Source organism: Paroedura picta, chromosome 2 (genome assembly GCF_049243985.1).
Source record: "Paroedura picta isolate Pp20150507F chromosome 2, Ppicta_v3.0, whole genome shotgun sequence".
NCBI classification, from domain to species: Eukaryota; Metazoa; Chordata; class Lepidosauria; order Squamata; family Gekkonidae; genus Paroedura; species Paroedura picta.
In genome coordinates, this window is record NC_135370.1 from 24,201,709 (window position 1) to 24,217,330 (window position 15,622).

Here is a 15,622-nt window from a genome sequence, read left to right on the forward strand (position 1 = left end):
GGCAGGAAACGGCCAACCACCTCTGAACGTCTCTTGCCTTGATCAGGGTGTAGTCTGCATGGGGCTTTTGGGCCACTCCCTTCTGTCTACACTGGATTTCAATTTGGATTTTGAGCACTTTAAATTTTCCTTCTTCAACATGAGTGACTGTTCTGGAGTGATGCTACCTTTCCCCTGCGATATCCAGAACTGAAAAATTGCTATCAGTAAATGTGCAGATTTCTGCTTTTTGCAAATTAACTCTTTCTCCGTGCCTTGTAGCAAAGCAGTCTTCCCTGATTGGCCAGGGTGTCAGTTCTAAGATTTCCTGGTTCCCGGTTGCAAGGGTTGTCTTAAAGTGACAGTACTCCAGAAGCCCACACTTCTCTCAGCAGAGATTTGCCTCTTGGATTTATTTTCCCCTCCTCTGCTGTCTCCAATCCCCCCCCCCCCTTGTTCAGGAAAAGAGATTCCTGCTGTGCTTGGCTCCCCTCCCCGCTCTGAGCTTCCCCAATCAATTGCAGAACATTTTCTGTTTCAATATGGGGGGGGGAATAATAGAGGAAGACCCAAATCAATCTGAATTCAGCAGGATCCACAACAGAAAAAACAAAGTGCAGAATCAGCCTTGGATAGAGAACGCTAGCCTGATCTTGGCAGATTTGGGAAGATAAATAGGATTGGCCTTGATTAGTTCTTGGATGGGAGACCCCCAAGGAAGTGTAGAGTTGCTACGCAGAAGCAAGAAATGGCAAAACACTTCTGTTCATCTCCTGCCTTGACCCAAGCTAGCCCAATCTCATCAGATCTCGGAAACTAAGCAGGGTCAGCCCCAGTTAGTACTTGGAAGGGAGACCCCCCAAGAAAGTCCAGGGTTGGCCAATTGTGGGAGACCTCCAGCCTTCACCTGGAGGCCGGCAGCTCGAGATCTGTGAGACACGGTGTTGTGGTTAGTGTCAGATTCGGATCTGGGAGACCCAAATTTGAATCTCTGCTCTGCCATGGAAGCTCCCCAGGTGACCTTGGGCCAGACTCGCCCTCTCGCCCTCGCCTACCCCGCAGGGTTGTTGTAAATACAACATGGAGGCGAGGAGAATGACATTAAGTGACCCCCTGGGGAGAAAGGCAGGGAAGGCATGAAGCCAAGAAAACAGGCAATTAGGCCGGCTACTCTCATGTGGGAGCCTGACACATTTCAATTAACTCTAGCTGCGGAGCATGCTGGATGCAGCTGGCACCGGCACCTATGTGATGCAAGCATGGAGGGCTACCACGGGAACAGCAGGGATCACACCAGGAATAAGTTGGTTTAAGCCCAAATCAAGCAGTTTCACAGCCTGAGGAAAGACAGTCAGCCTGTGGCAGCCATCGCTCCTCCGAGAGAGAGCACCTTTGTGTTTCGGAAAAACGCATCATCCCCCTAGAGGGGCTGCCAACTGGAGCGCGCGTTCTTTGTTCAAATTAAAAGACCGTATTTGCTAGGCTAGGGCCGCATCAGAGTCTGCCGAACGAAGCAGGGCAGCACCCCTTCTCCGGAAAGGTGTAAAAAGAGGTCTTTCCCTGGACCTCTGTTGACTTTTCTGGAAGAAACTCATTTTCAGTTGCAATTAAGGTGGCCACGGCTGGGGGATATGGGGAGCAGGGCTGCCAGATCCATGCAGGGAAACTCCTGGAGATTTGGGCGTGGAGCCTGGGGAGGATGCCAGCCTCCCAAGCAGCCCTTTTCTCTGGGGGAACCGATCTCTGTAGTCTGGAGTTGAGCTGTAATTCCAGAGGATCCCCAGGTCCCACCTGGAGGCTGGCATCCCTGGTTGGGACACTCCTGGAGATGTGGGGATGGAGCCTAGGGAGGGCTGGGACCTCAGTGGGGCTGGGACCTCCAGCCCAATGCATCCCTTTTCTCCAGGGGCACTGATCTCTCTAGCCTGGAGGTAAGCTGGAATTCCAGGGGATCCTCCTACATCCCCCCCCCCTCCGTGGCACTTGTTAGGCTGGCACCCCTGGATGGACGTGCAAACAGGCAGAGATGTCACCTGGTGTGGGTCTGTGTGGGGTGCACGGTTGCCAAATCCAACAGGGACACTCCTGGAGACTGGAGAGGAGGACGGGCACCTGAGCGGGGCACCATGCCAGGGAATCCCCTCCCGCTCGCAGCCCTTTCCTCCGGGGGAACCGATCGCCGTCCCCTGGAGAGGAGCTGGCATTCTGTGGGAGGTGATGGTGGTGGGGGGAAATCCCCCGGTGCCGCCTGGAGGCTGGCATCCCTCTCTCCCTCCCTCTCCTCCGGCCGGGCCCTTCCCTTCCCCTCCCTTGGGCTGGCTGGATGGGCGTGTCGCGGGGCGGGCCCTCCCCGAAAGAGAGAGAGGGAGAGAGAGAGAGAGAGAGAGGGAGGGAGGGAAGGAGGAAGGGAGGCGGAGGGGGGGGGGGCGCTGGCTGTGCCGCCCAGCCGCGGCGAGGGCGAAGGCGGGGGCGGCGGAGGGAGGCGCTGCCCGGGGCGGGCTCGGGGGCGGCGGCCCGAGCGAGCGAGCAAGCAAGCGGCGGAGGGAGCAGCAGAGCCCGGCCAGCACTTGGGGGGCGCAGGAGCGCCGCCGGCCCCGGCCGCTTGCAGGCGAGTCCGTGCGCGGGGGTCTCCTCGGGAGGAAGCGGCGCGCTTCTGCGGCCCCGGCAGGCAGGCAGGCAGGAAAGGAGGGTGGGAAGCGGCGTCCTCCCCGAGGCGGGCGGCAGGGCAGCGATCAGCCCGTCTCCTCCTCCTCCTCCTCGGGAGGAAGCGTCTGGCGCATCTCCGGGCAGGGAAGTTCCGCTCGATCTGGCCCGGGGGGCGCAGCGTGGCTTGCCGGGGGCAGCGGGCGGCAGGAGGGCTTCGGGCAGCCCCAGCGGCCGCTGTGCCCCCCTCTCTTCCCGCGGCCGGAGCTTGCCGGAAGGCGAGGACGGAGGCGGGCGCGGGGGCGGTGAAATCCAGCGTGCCAAAGCCCAGGAAGGGGGGAGAGGAAAGGGAAGGGCAGGGCAGGGCAGGGCCCTCCCCTCCCTCCTGCTCTGAAAGTTTTTTTTGGGGGGGGGAGGTCAAGATCCTGCCCCTCCACTCTCCATTCCCCCGGCCCTGCCTTCCCCGCCGGCTCTCCCCAGCCGGAGGGGATCTTTGGGAAGAGGCTGGGGAAGCTGCCCCTTGGGATCCGCTGCGATGCCTTGTTTCGCTTTGGGGGGCGTCGACGGGGTGGGTGCCTTGACGGCCCGACACGTGTCGGAAGCTTTGGTGGGCAGACACGCTTCTCGAAGACGAGCCGGCTCCGTGTAGGGGTTAAGAGCCGCCAGCTGGGGTTGGTCCCCCACTTTTTCTCCAGTTGGCAGCCAGCTGGGTAACCCTGGGCCAGTTACAGTTCACTCAGAACTCTCCCAGTCCCACCTACCTCGCAGGGGGGGTGTCTGTTGAGGGTAAAGGAAGGGGAGGTAATCGGAAGCCGCTCTGAGACTCCTTTGGGTGGTGAAAACCGGGGTATGAAAACCAACTCTTTCTTCTACCTATATCTAAATGAAGTATGCATGCGCATGGACGCTTATATCTGTATGCACGCGAGCGTAAATCTGTATCTGAAGTTGAATGTATGCATTTGAAAGTTTAGATCTGTACCTGAAGTGTGCATGGAGTCGATAGCATGCACGCTAGTTATATCTGAAGAACTGTGCATGCAAGCTTATACCCCGAATTAAACTTGGTTGGTCTCAAAGGTGCCCCGGGACTCAAAACCTCGTTCCATTGTTTTATTTTTTTATATATTTTAATTTGTTGGTACCCTGCTGTTCTTCCTAGTCCTCCTCCTCCATTTTATCCTCCGAACAACCTTGCGAGGTAGGCAAGACCAAGAGAGTGGGACCAGTCCAAGGTCACCTATGGCGCAAGAGGGGATTTGAACCTGGGTCTCTTAGATACTAGTCCAGAATTCTTAATTACCACATCGTGCTGGATAGCCAGTGTTTCTCAAAGGGAGTGTGTGTGTCCATGTATGCACATAGTGTTGTTCTTGGATATTCATTTTGGGCCAACTTTTGAAAAAACTTTGAGATGAAATTTTAAAAGGCCTATATTTTTCACTTGCCTATATTTTCCACATGTAAGCTTGCATGCTCTTGATTCCTCAGAGTCACGCCCCAAAGCCTGCTCAATATTCTCGCCCATATAAAAAAGATGAAGGTTACTCCTATTGTTGGTATTTAAAAGGATTGGACTGATCTTCTATTTCTGTATGACTGCAATATTGGAATGATCTAAGTGGCGTTATCCTTGCTGGTGTTCGTGGGGCTCTAGGCTAATTCTCCGGAAGAGGAAGGAGGAGAGGTTGGTGCTGTTCATTAGACTGTTAACTGATCATTCAGCTGCCCTAAATATTTTTTAGATGTCGAGAGAGGAATACTTAGATCAGAGCATGCCAGATGTTAGTACGGAGAAGACTGGACTCCCCCCCCCCCCCAAGTCCTCAAGGTGTGCTATCAAAACCGCATTTGGGACAAGTCAGGGAGTTCTCTTGATAAATTCAAATTGTCATTCTTTGGAGATTCAAAGTCATCTATTCCTCAGAATTGATTGCTCTGTTCGAACAACAAAAGCTGCCTCTTGCTGTAACATTTTAGGGGGAAAAGACCTGCTTGTGGAGGCTGCTTTGCACTTTTGCTAAGAAGTTAAATGTTTTTCTTGCCCCTCGATCCTAAATCTGGAAACATCCCATCCCTTTTAGGAGCTCTTGCTTCTTAAGGAAGTGCACCTGCCGTTGACATGGAAGCAATTTCTGTTATAATGTCCACGGACATCTGAGTAAACAAACTGAGCCCTTCGGCTGTTGCCGACCTGTTTGATAGATAGATTCAACAAATACAGTACCGTTTGGTCAAAAGCAACCCTATATTTTATGCTAAAGGACGTGAACTCCTGCTAAAGGACGTATGCAGGGTTTTTTTTTAAAAAGTATGCAGTATTTTAAAAATACTTTTAAAAAGTATACAGATAACTCTGTATAGCCATTTCAGAAGGTAGCTGGGTTGGCCTGCAGGAGATTCACAAGACTTTCACAGTAAAAGCGTTTAAAGAGTCTAAATTACCGGATGTAAGGGTGCTTTTCCTTTTGACAGCTGATACCTGGCAACTCTTCCTTTTCTGCCTGACCGATAATTTCAAAGAGATCTTTTAAACTGACACTAAAGTAGTCAACAAAAATAGAGTCCAGTAGCACTTTTAAGACCAACAAGGATTTATTCAAGGTGTGAGCTTTCGAGTGCAGGCCCTCTTCCTCAGACTAAATGAACAGTCATCATAACTGTAGAGATATAAAGCAAAAGCAAATTATGGCAAATGTGTCATAATATCCAAATTAAGCCATATAATAATTCTTTGCTAAAACAGCTAATCAGTCCTTTTGAGTTCGGTTGTAGTTCACAAAAACACTGGAGAAATAAAACTGTCCATGTTAGTAATCAGTGGCAGACCACCTTGAAACTAAAGTAGTCAAACGTTACCTGCGTGCTTTCTTTGCAGATGCATTACTTCTTTTTGTGAAAACAACAGTGCTAAATATGCTCTGGGACAGTATCGACATATTGTGCAGATAATAATAGGGACAATGCAGGTAATAATAGGGTTTAATCCCCCCCCAAGGTGAATTTCATGGAAGACCTGGCTATATAGATTCCCATTAGTACTGGCTTGTCAAAGATATCCTACAGAACAGTAAGGTAAAGGTATCCCCTGTGCAAGCACTGGGTCATGTCTGATCCTTGGGGTGACGACCTCCAGCATTTTCATGGCAGACTCAATACGGGGTGGTTTGCCACTGTCTTCCCCGGTCATTACCGTTTACCCCCAGCAAGCTGGGTACTCATTTTACCGACCTCGGAAGGATGGAAGGCTGAGCCAACCTTGAGCCGGCTGCAGGGATTGAACTCCCAGCCTCATGGGCAGAGCTTCAGACAGCATGTCCGCTGCCTTACCACTCTGCGCCACAAGCATTTTGATGCTTTGCCTCTCGCTCCTGCAGTAGAACCAGGAAGCAGAGGCTGATTTCTTGAAGCCCAGAGATTTCCTGAAAACCCTTTTGCCTGTAGGCTGGCTTCTTGATTTCCTCTTTGAGCAGAAGGTGTGTGAAGGTAGTCATAAGTTCCTGCCCTTTCAGTGTGTCTTTTTGAGCTTGCTTCCTGCTAGTGCGTGTCCTGAGCTTTGCCTGGTAGGGACCAGCGAGAGAACCTGTCCCAATCCAAGTTGTTAGAGGGGGAGTAGTAAGCAAGCTGATCGCGGGGAGAAGCCTTTAAAGTCAATTCTTTGTCTGCCTTCTTTCTTGGGCTATCTTTCTCCCCTCACCCCCATCCCTATTACAGCCTGATTTAGGAAAAGCTGAAATTGAGTCTTCCAAAGTGTCACTTGTGATTATAATTCCAAAGTGTTTTCCTTAAGCCATGCTAAGGTGGGGTGTTCCCTCTTAGCCTTCATAGTGGGGTGGATGTGGAGTACACGCCAATAGAGATTTGTTGCAAGATTTAGACCAGGGGTAGTCAAACTGCGGCCCTCCAGATGTCCCTGGACTACAATGCTGGCAGGGGCTCATGGGAATTGTAGTCCGCGGACATCTGGAGGGCCGCAGTTTGACTACCCCTTATTTAGACAGTTCTGAATTTTGCACGCCACCCTTTTTAGAGGACCGCATTTTATTCATAACGCATTTGTCCTCCACCCAGAATCTGGGGACGAACGGGTTAACACATATCCATCCCACCCTGGCATCCCACGCTGAGCCTTGTCTCTAGTTCTTCGCCCACATGGAAGCCACATCACAGTAGAAAGGAACCTCCTCCTCCCCGTAACCTTCACCCACAGCCTTCAGTTCCCTTCGTCTCAGAGGGACAGAATCGGGGAATTTGAGATTTCTCCTCTCCGTTTTGACCCCGGCAAGGGAAGTAAAATCAAACAAAGACTGCTTGCTTCAGCGCAAGAAGAGGAGTTCTCTCAGGCTAGTCCCCCCCCAGTGCTTGACGTTCTTGTCGTTCTTAGAACAGGCTGGTAAGGTGGGATCAGAACAAATTTCTTTTGCGATGCCAAAGTCATTCTGCGCCACTCTGAGGTGGGAGATGTGGGACATCGCCACTGCGATATGTTCCTTCTTCTCTGGACAGGAAAAAAAAGAGTTTCCTCGCTCTCATCTTCAAAATATGGAAGGGCCTGGAATATCTCGAGCTGCACTGTTCCAGCTTCCGAAATCTAGCAGTTGAAAACTGGGGCTGGTGCGGTAGATCTATCACCCCCCCCCCCATCGTTGGATCTCCTTTTCCACCCCTCTAGTAGTGGCATAGGAGTGGGGTTTTGCCGCCTTGTTGGGGGTATTTTGAAGTCTTTAAATGGGAGTTTTAATGGGGAATTTTAAGACATTGTGACCCACCACGAGCCGGTTAGGGAGTGGCGAGAAATAAATTGAAAAATAATAATAATATTAATAATAAAACAATTTGGCCACTGTGTGTGACAGTTAGATTTCGGATGGCCAGGTCACCACTGACAGTGGATGGGGGGAAGGGTTGCCATATCCAGTTTGGGAAAGACCTGGAGATTTTGGGAATGGAATCTGGGGAGGGCCCTGAGGTTGCCCTGCCTCTTCCTGCTCCCACACGGGAGCATTGGGCCTGGTGAACCTTGTCCGCCCTGGATTTGTGCTCTTGCACGAGAGCCGGGACAGGGAAGTTCCCAGTGCGGAAATGGTCCTATATGGCCCACCCTCCACAGCAGTTGTGTTCTCCAAGGGAACTGATCTATGTAGTCTGGAGTTGAGCTGTACTTCCAGGGAATCCCCAGGTTCTACCTGGAGACTGGCAACCCTAATTGGGAAACTGAAGATTTGGGGGATGGAGCCTGAGAAGACAGGGGATCTGATCTACAGGGGATCTGATCTCTGTAGTCTGGAGCTGTGCTGTAATTCCGGGGGATCCCCAGGTCCCACCTGGAGGCTGGCATCCCTAGTGGGACTGGGTAGGCTGTTAGCCTGACCCAACATGGCTAATTTCAGGATTTTTCTCCCTCTCTGATTCCTCCCTTCCCATAACTACGTTTTTAAAAAAATCTCCCCTAAAGAGTTTGTCAGCTGAAATGAAGGACGTGAGCCTGCTCACAAGATACTGGTTTGGGTTCTTAGCAACTCTTCCTCAAATGGTGTGGCCTACCTGGCACAAAAGCATTTTGCATGAGAAGAGGATATCCCGTGCCAAGGTTGACCCCCCCCCCCTCCAGTTTCCTGGGACAGTCCAAAAAGGAGCTTAAGGGCTGGGGGGAGCTACTGAAAGGGAAACCGGTGCTGTGTTGCACGTAATCACGGAGAGGGAGGAGTCAGAGAGGGAATAAATCTTGAAATTCGAATATAAGAACTTCACAGAAGCCATGTTGGGGCAGGCCCAACACCTCATCTGGTCCAAAGCTGTGCTGCACAGTGACCAAACTGTTTTCAATTGTTAGATTTTGGAAGCCGGAACAGTGGAGCTCGAGACACTCCAGCCACCTCCCCCCCATATTTTGAAGACAAGAGCGAGGAAATATTTTTTTTGCTGTCCAGAGAAGAAGCAATACATTGCAGCCTCCTCTCTCACTTGCTTTCCAGCCCACCGTTATTCCACATGGGGTGGCTCACAGCCGAATGTGAGAGCAGCATCCGTTGTTGAGCATCCATGTGCGCTTTGATTAAAAAGACGCTCTCCCTGGGCGCTGATCGGTGTTTGCTACGTCCTTTGAGTCTCTCCATTTCACCCTCCTCAGAAATGCTCTGCAAACAGCAATGTATTAAAACTAGTGCATGCATGTATGAACCATCCTTTAGTTAACATGGCTGAGGGACCACGGGATTATCAAGTTAAATTCAGTGCTGTAGAGCAGTGGTCCCCAACCTTTTTATCACCGGGGACCGGTCAATGCTTGACAATTTTACTGAGGCTCGGGGGGGGGGGTAGCCTTTTGCCGAGGGACGTCGCCGCTGCCTGAGCCCCTGCTCCACTTGACTTCCTGCGGCCCCCTGGGGGGCACTGCCAGCAGTTGCTGAGCAGTGCCACGCCGAGGGAGAGCCCCAACCATGGCGGCCGCTGGAGAGCACCAAAGATGAGCCGGCGGCAGAGTGGCAGAGCAGCCCCCAAGGCAGCAGCCAGGGAGGAGGACGAGGAGGAGCCGCGGCCTGGTACCGACTGATCTACGGACCGGTACCAGCCCCCGAACGGGGGTTGGGGACCATTGCTGAAGAGGCTGCTCTCCATGTGGGAAACCCATATGGGTGTTGGTGCGCCCAAGTCAAGGTATCATGTTGGAAATTTTGTAATTGACTTCCATTTTATCCCACCTTTCTCTGCAGTGGGGATCCAAAGCGGTTTACGTCCTTTTCCTCCCTTCTACTTTAGGGAAGGTGAGGCTGAGAGAATCTGACCAGGGCTGATTCTACACTTACTTTGTTTATTCCGTTGTGGATCCTGGTGAATTAAGATTGATTTGAACTCAGGTCTTCCTCTATCCCCCTCCCCATTGAAACAGAGAGTGTTCTGCGTGTGATTAGGGAAGCTCAGAAGGGGAGGGGAGGCAAATGCAGTGGGAGCCTCTTTCTTTTCTTGAAGTGGAGGGGGGGGGGAAGAGGATTGTAGACAGCAGAGGAGGGGGAAAAAACCAAGAGGCAAATCTCTGCCAAGAGAAGTTAGGGCTTCTAGAGCCTCTGCTGATAGAAGTTAGATCTTCCCCTTTAAGGGAAACCTTGCAGCCTGAGAACGAGGAAGCCTTTGAACTGACGCCCTGGCCAATCAGGGCTTTTCTCCAGCATTGGAGGCTTGAGGCAGCTAGTTAGATTGGGACAAGCAGAGAGCTGCGCTTTTACTCATGCCGATTTTTCAAATATTGAGGGTTATATCCACTCCAGGATATTGCGGGGGAAAGATGGGTCACTCCAGATCAATCCTGCTTGTTGCAGAGGGGAAATTTAAATCGACTTGGGATTGGAATAAAAGCCCCATGCAGATTCAGCCCAGCCCAAGGTTACCCATTGAGCTTTCATGACACAAGAGTGGTTCTGAATCTGTGTCTCTTAGATACTAATCTGACTCTCTTAACCACTACACCATGTTGCCTCCCTGTAGATCCATTTTTGGTTTACCATTCCAGGCAAGCGGTACACCCTGTAGCTTGGGATTTTTAGCAGCCATGTTGTGGCCTCCGGCTAGTTGAATGAAGCCTTTGTCGGACGCAGTGGACGGTGTTCTCCCAGTCCTTTGAAAGTTGTGCTGAGAAAGTTATGATTCTCTCCCTCCTTGCAGAGATCTGTTGGCATTCTGCCTCGTGGGCTGGTTTGTCGGCCATCTTCCCCTCACGGGCCCGGTTTCCTTCCCTCCCCGTCCTCCCTATCCAATTTTCTTCTCCCGATTTTCATGGGAGTCGTTCTGCTGTGAGTGGGAGGTCAGCAGCTGGTCTTGAAGCTGGGGGGGGGGGAGATCTGGTTTTGAAGGGATGAGAGTGCTACAGTGCCCACAAGATCTACAAGGGCGATGAGGCGTTAAAATGTCAAGCTCTGTCAGGGACTTAACAGCTCTGCAGTCCTCATGTTTACTTGGACATAAGTCTTGCAAATTGTGACTGGCGTTAATTCCACGATTTTTAAAAAAACGGTGGAGGGGGTCCTAAATCAGAAAGTGAATGTGTGAAGCTGTAGACACATGAAGCTGCCTTATACTGAATCCATCTTTGGTCCATCAAAGAGACTGGCAGTAGCTTTCCTGGGTCTTAGGCAACACCTGTGCACCTTATCTATTTAACTGAAGGTTTCTGAATGCCTGTGCTCCTTATCTTTTTAATTGAAGGGGCCGGGGATTGAACCAGGGGCCTTCTGTATGCTGAGCAGAGGCTCTTCCACTGGGCCACTGACTCTCTCATTAAAGCGTTGGTATGTGCAAATGCCGGCAGGAGAAAATATTTTTCTCCTGAGGTAAATAGTTCTCCACAGGGCCCTCAGTGCCACTTAATTCAGACCCACATCTGATAAACTAGGAAACTGAGGCCGGTGCGATCACACAAAAAGTATTCTGTTGTTGTGGCTTCTTTGGCATGCTGGGAACGCATCCCCTTTGCCAGAGCTGTTGAGCTCTCGTGATGACTTCAGGCCCTGCATGGCACTGTTTGTTGCTTCCCTGTCACTTTCCAAAGGATTGTGGGCTTAACTTGGAGAATTATGGAGGCCATCAGCTGGCAGTGTTGGAAAAGGAAGCCAACCTCTGCATTGAGCAGCAGGTTGGGCTAGAAGGCCTGTTTGGCCCCTTTCAACTCTATGATTTTATAGCCGGGGTGGCCAAGCTGCGGCTCTCCAGATGTCTGTGCTTTTGGCAGGGGCTCATGGTAATTGTAGTCCATAGACATCTGGAGAGTCGCAGTTTGGCCAGCCCTGTTCTATAAGGTACGTTTTGGAATGTTTTATTGGTATTTTAATTGCATTTTATTGTTACGGGGTTTTATCGATTGTTACCTGCCACGAGCCGGTTTCTGGGAGTGGTGAGATATAAATTTAAATATAAATCTTAACACAGCCTGCGGCACCGTGGTGTTTGCCCCGCGGACTAAATAAAGCCGTAAGGGCTTAGTGGGAGGAGTTAGGGCGGGCTCTGTCCGGGATGAGGAAGGGTGCCGATTGGCCCCTTCCTCTGGACAGACCATCAGCCGGGCCAATTCCCGCCCTGCCAACAAGGAAGCAACTGCGAGCCGCGCGGAGCACCTCCCGCCCCGTCAGGCTACCGCCCCGTCAGGCTACCACTGCGCGCGACTGCCGAGGGCTCCCTTGCCTAGCACCCGCTGTATTTTAATTACAGCGGGCTTGATTACTAGTAAATACAATAAAACAAATAATTTTAAATAAAGGGAAGTCATCCTTTGCTTCCAGTTTTAAAAAAAAAACAGGGAGGTCATTTGTGATTTTAGCCCCTTTCCGACAGGCTTTGTAATCCATTTTAGCAGAAGGTTGCTAATAGTTTTCTTGTGTCAGATCTGACACAACTGCTGTAGCCTCTGGTTGCTAACAGATTTTTAAAAAAACTGTTCATACAAAGCCACTTGCAGCCCATTAGCGAAGTGGGGCTGAGCCACTTTTGAGAAAACTGCTTTTGTCCTTTTCACCTCTTCATTGTGCTTCATTGTGCTGTTTAAAATGTCCATAGCGCTTCCTCCAATGCTGCTTTCCCCCCCACCCTTTTTCACTGAGTGATCTTCCATGTACTTTTATTGAACGTTCTAAGCTGAGCGCTATAGCAGTAAAGCAATATAGCACTTCAGCTCTATAGTGGCGCCATTGAGATGTCTTGACTCCACTGAGAGACTATATTGGTTTAGAGCCATAGCACTCAACAGTGCGAGGGAAAAGGGCAAGGAAGACCACATGGCAAAAACTCTGTGTGTGTGTGTGTCATTTGAAGTGGCCAACAGAGCAGTGGCTCTCAACCTTCCTAATGCCGCAACTCTTGAATACCATTCCTCATGTTGTGATCCCCAACCATAAAACTATGCAAGTGTCCTTTCATAGGAAGTAAACCGAAACTGACCAATAGCATGAAGATCCATTGTTCATGATTGCATATAAATTGGTTTTTCCCTCCAGGGTTTCTCAGTTCAGTTCTGCCTCTTGTCCCACCATGCCGATCTCGCTCTTTTCCACTGCTCCAGACAGACGAACGCTCTATCTCCATCTACCCCGCGAGGCTGTTGTGTGGATGACGCCCCCCCCCGGCCAAGCAACCCCTGTGAAAGGGTCATTCGATCCCCAAAGGGGTCCCGACCCCCAGGTGGAGAACCACTGCCATAGAGTTTCAGGGACAGCTCATTAATGGGAAGAAGTTTGCTGTATGAAACCCCCATCCCTGTATCACTTTACTTGGAACCAGGTCAACAATGGATATCATCTGGTTCAGATTTGTTTATATTGCACCTTTCTTCCCCATGGGGACCTGTGTGGCTTGCAGTGTTCTCCCCTCCATTTTATCCTCACAACAGTCCTGTGAGGTAGCTTAGGCTGAGATACTGGCCCAGGGTTCATGTGGGAGTTCCAACTGGGGTTTTCTAGATACAGTATTTGCTGGCGTATAAGACTACTTTCCCCCCCTGAAAAACATGCCTCCAAGTGGGGGGGGGGTTGTCTTATACGCCGGGTGCACTTCAGTTGGGATAGACATAGCTGCCCATAGTGGCCCATAGTACTGTATTTTGAGTGGAAATGTTGGGGGGTCGTCTTATATGCCGGCAAATACGGTACTTGTCCAGTATTCTTAACTATTATACCAGACTGAATGTTAGGAACTGAGATTCAAGTGGGTAGCCATGTTGGTCTGAAGCAGCAGAACAGATTTAGAGTCCAGGGGGCACCTTTAAGACCAACAAAGTTTAATTCAAGATATATGAGCATTCATGTGCACGCACACTTTCTCAGATACAGTGTGATGGAATGGAAATAATCAGTTGATGCTTATAGGCAAGTGTGAGGATCGAACAGATACATAATGAAAATATGTACACCATAATGAAAATGGTTGACAGATATACTACAGATAAATGGGGGGGGGGGGAAACAGCAGTTTGGATTTGTTTGTATTCGCTTGAGATTGAATTGCATAAGAAACGGAGTTGGAGCCAACCTGTACATACTGACAAAAGGTGTGCGTCTTGGGGAAAGAGACTGTGCACCTCAATTCTTGCCGAAACAGTAAATATGGAGTGTAGACCAGTTAGTTAACAAGTTCAACAAAATCAGAGTCCAGTAGCACCTTTAAGACCAACAAAGATTTATTCAAGGCGTGAGCTTTCGAGTGCAAGCACTTTGTTGGTCTTAAAGGTGGTACTGGACTCTGATTTTGTTGTGCTACTTCAGTTAACAAGCTGATTGATATAGGTACAACATCAGTTTAGGGCACGGTTTGCTCACGATTATTCTTTTAAATCGTATTAATCTCAGGTGGACTCTGGGGAATGGTAGAGGTAAATGGACTCCGGGAAATGGCAGAGGACAGGAAGGCCTGGAGGATCATTGTCCATGGGTGCGCGATGGGTCGGACACGACTTCGCACCTAACAACAATCTCAGGTGGAAAGTTAAGCGCATGGTTGAATTTCTCCAATTGAAACATATTTTATTTGTTTAAAACACTTCTACCCCATAGTTTTCCTTTCGCTTAAGGCACTTTGCAAAAGAAACAGAACAGCCATAAGTACAGAAATAGCAAACCATAAGTGCAAAAATAACAAAGTAATAACATTCATGCCAACGGAATAGAGCGAGCAGTTTAAAAATATCCCGTAATTCAGTAGCTTCTTTGATAGTAAACAGCTTCGCAAGCAGGTTGGCTTTTCGTGTTTTTATGAAGGCCAGAATGGTGAAATTGTTCCCCAACCCTGGATTGATAGGTGCCATGTTTCCTCCTTCTGCTGTAATCTGTATGTCCTGTAAAGCAGGGGTAGTCAACCTGTGGTCCTCCAGATGTCCATGGACTACAATTCCCATGAGCCTTACCCCACACCCCCCAAAAAATCTTGGATTCTTAAATTGCTACTGGGTTCAAATCTGTAAACCGTTCGGGGAGCGGTATAAATAATTCGCTAAGGGGAGGTGGTCTGAGTCAGGGATAAGAAACGGGCCAATCGAAAGGCGTGCATTGCGCGCCTTCTGATTGGCCCTTTGTCCCCAGAACGACAACAGAGGGGCCAATCGGAAGGCGCAAATCGCCTTCCGATTGGCCCTTCAACAGACTGCCTCCACTGCAGAGGGAGGCTTCCCCGCAGAGTCAGTGGAGAGGGAGGCGGGCGGAGGAGGCCTCCCTGCAGGGTTCGGAGCAGGCCTGCCACGTTGCCAATGCGGTGGGCCTGCTCCGAGGCCCCCAGGGAATCTGGGGAGTAGCCAGGGAGGGGGGCAGCTGGCCGGGGGGGGTCCCCACGAGGGGGGTCCTTGGGGAGTTCGGAGTCTGCCATCGCGGCTGTGTTGCCTAGTCTAATATAAATAGTTGTAATTCTGTTCTTTGGCAAAGCAGAGTTCTTTACAACTCACTTAAAAAAACAGAAGAAGTTTACATTTCTGTTTTTAAATTTTATTTTGTAAATGGGAATCTTAACTCGAGTTCTGAATTCCTTCTGGGACATTGCTATATTTATTTAAAACATTTAAATCTTTTTTTTGGGGGGGGGGAAATTAGACCAGTTTGATGTGAAATTGAGGACGTTTCATCTTAAGTTTCACAGAATGTCTACACCGGGGGTAGTCAAACTGCGGCCCTCCAGATGTCCATGTACTACAATTCCCATGAGCCCCTGCCAGCGAATGCTGGCAGGGGCTCATGGGAATTGTAGTACATTGACATCTGGAGGGCCGCAGTTTGACTACCCCTGGTCTACACTATCAGATGTGGTGGGGTAGCTCTTACAACTGTGCAAATTGACACATTGGGCTTAATTTAACTTGCTCCTGTCACCTTCTTTGAATGTTTTAGCATATCTAGCATGTGTAAGGTTTTTTTGGGGGTGGGGGCAGGTTCCATCTTGCTTTTTAATATTTTCTTATTTCTTGAAGCTTCGTTTGATCAGCTTGCAGCGATATATTGTATTGTGAAACGTTTCTTGGTTTAACCATTTACTATTC

The 15,622-nt window shown here is 50.0% G+C and overlaps 1 protein-coding gene across 2 annotated transcripts in view; it reads left to right on the top strand.

Annotated features, from left to right (window-relative positions):
- Window positions 1-2,456: 2,456 nt before the first annotated feature.
- NAB1 (NGFI-A binding protein 1) overlaps window positions 2,457-15,622 on the top strand; it is a 61,792-nt gene continuing 48,626 nt past the window's right edge. The window contains exon 1 of one of the 2 annotated variants that reach the window (XM_077319482.1): window positions 2,457-2,587. The gene's annotated coding sequence lies outside the window, so the exon portion shown is untranslated. Of the gene's footprint in view, window positions 2,588-9,258; window positions 9,280-15,622 lie in introns of those variants that run through there. The other variant, XM_077319483.1, reaches the window with a different exon arrangement.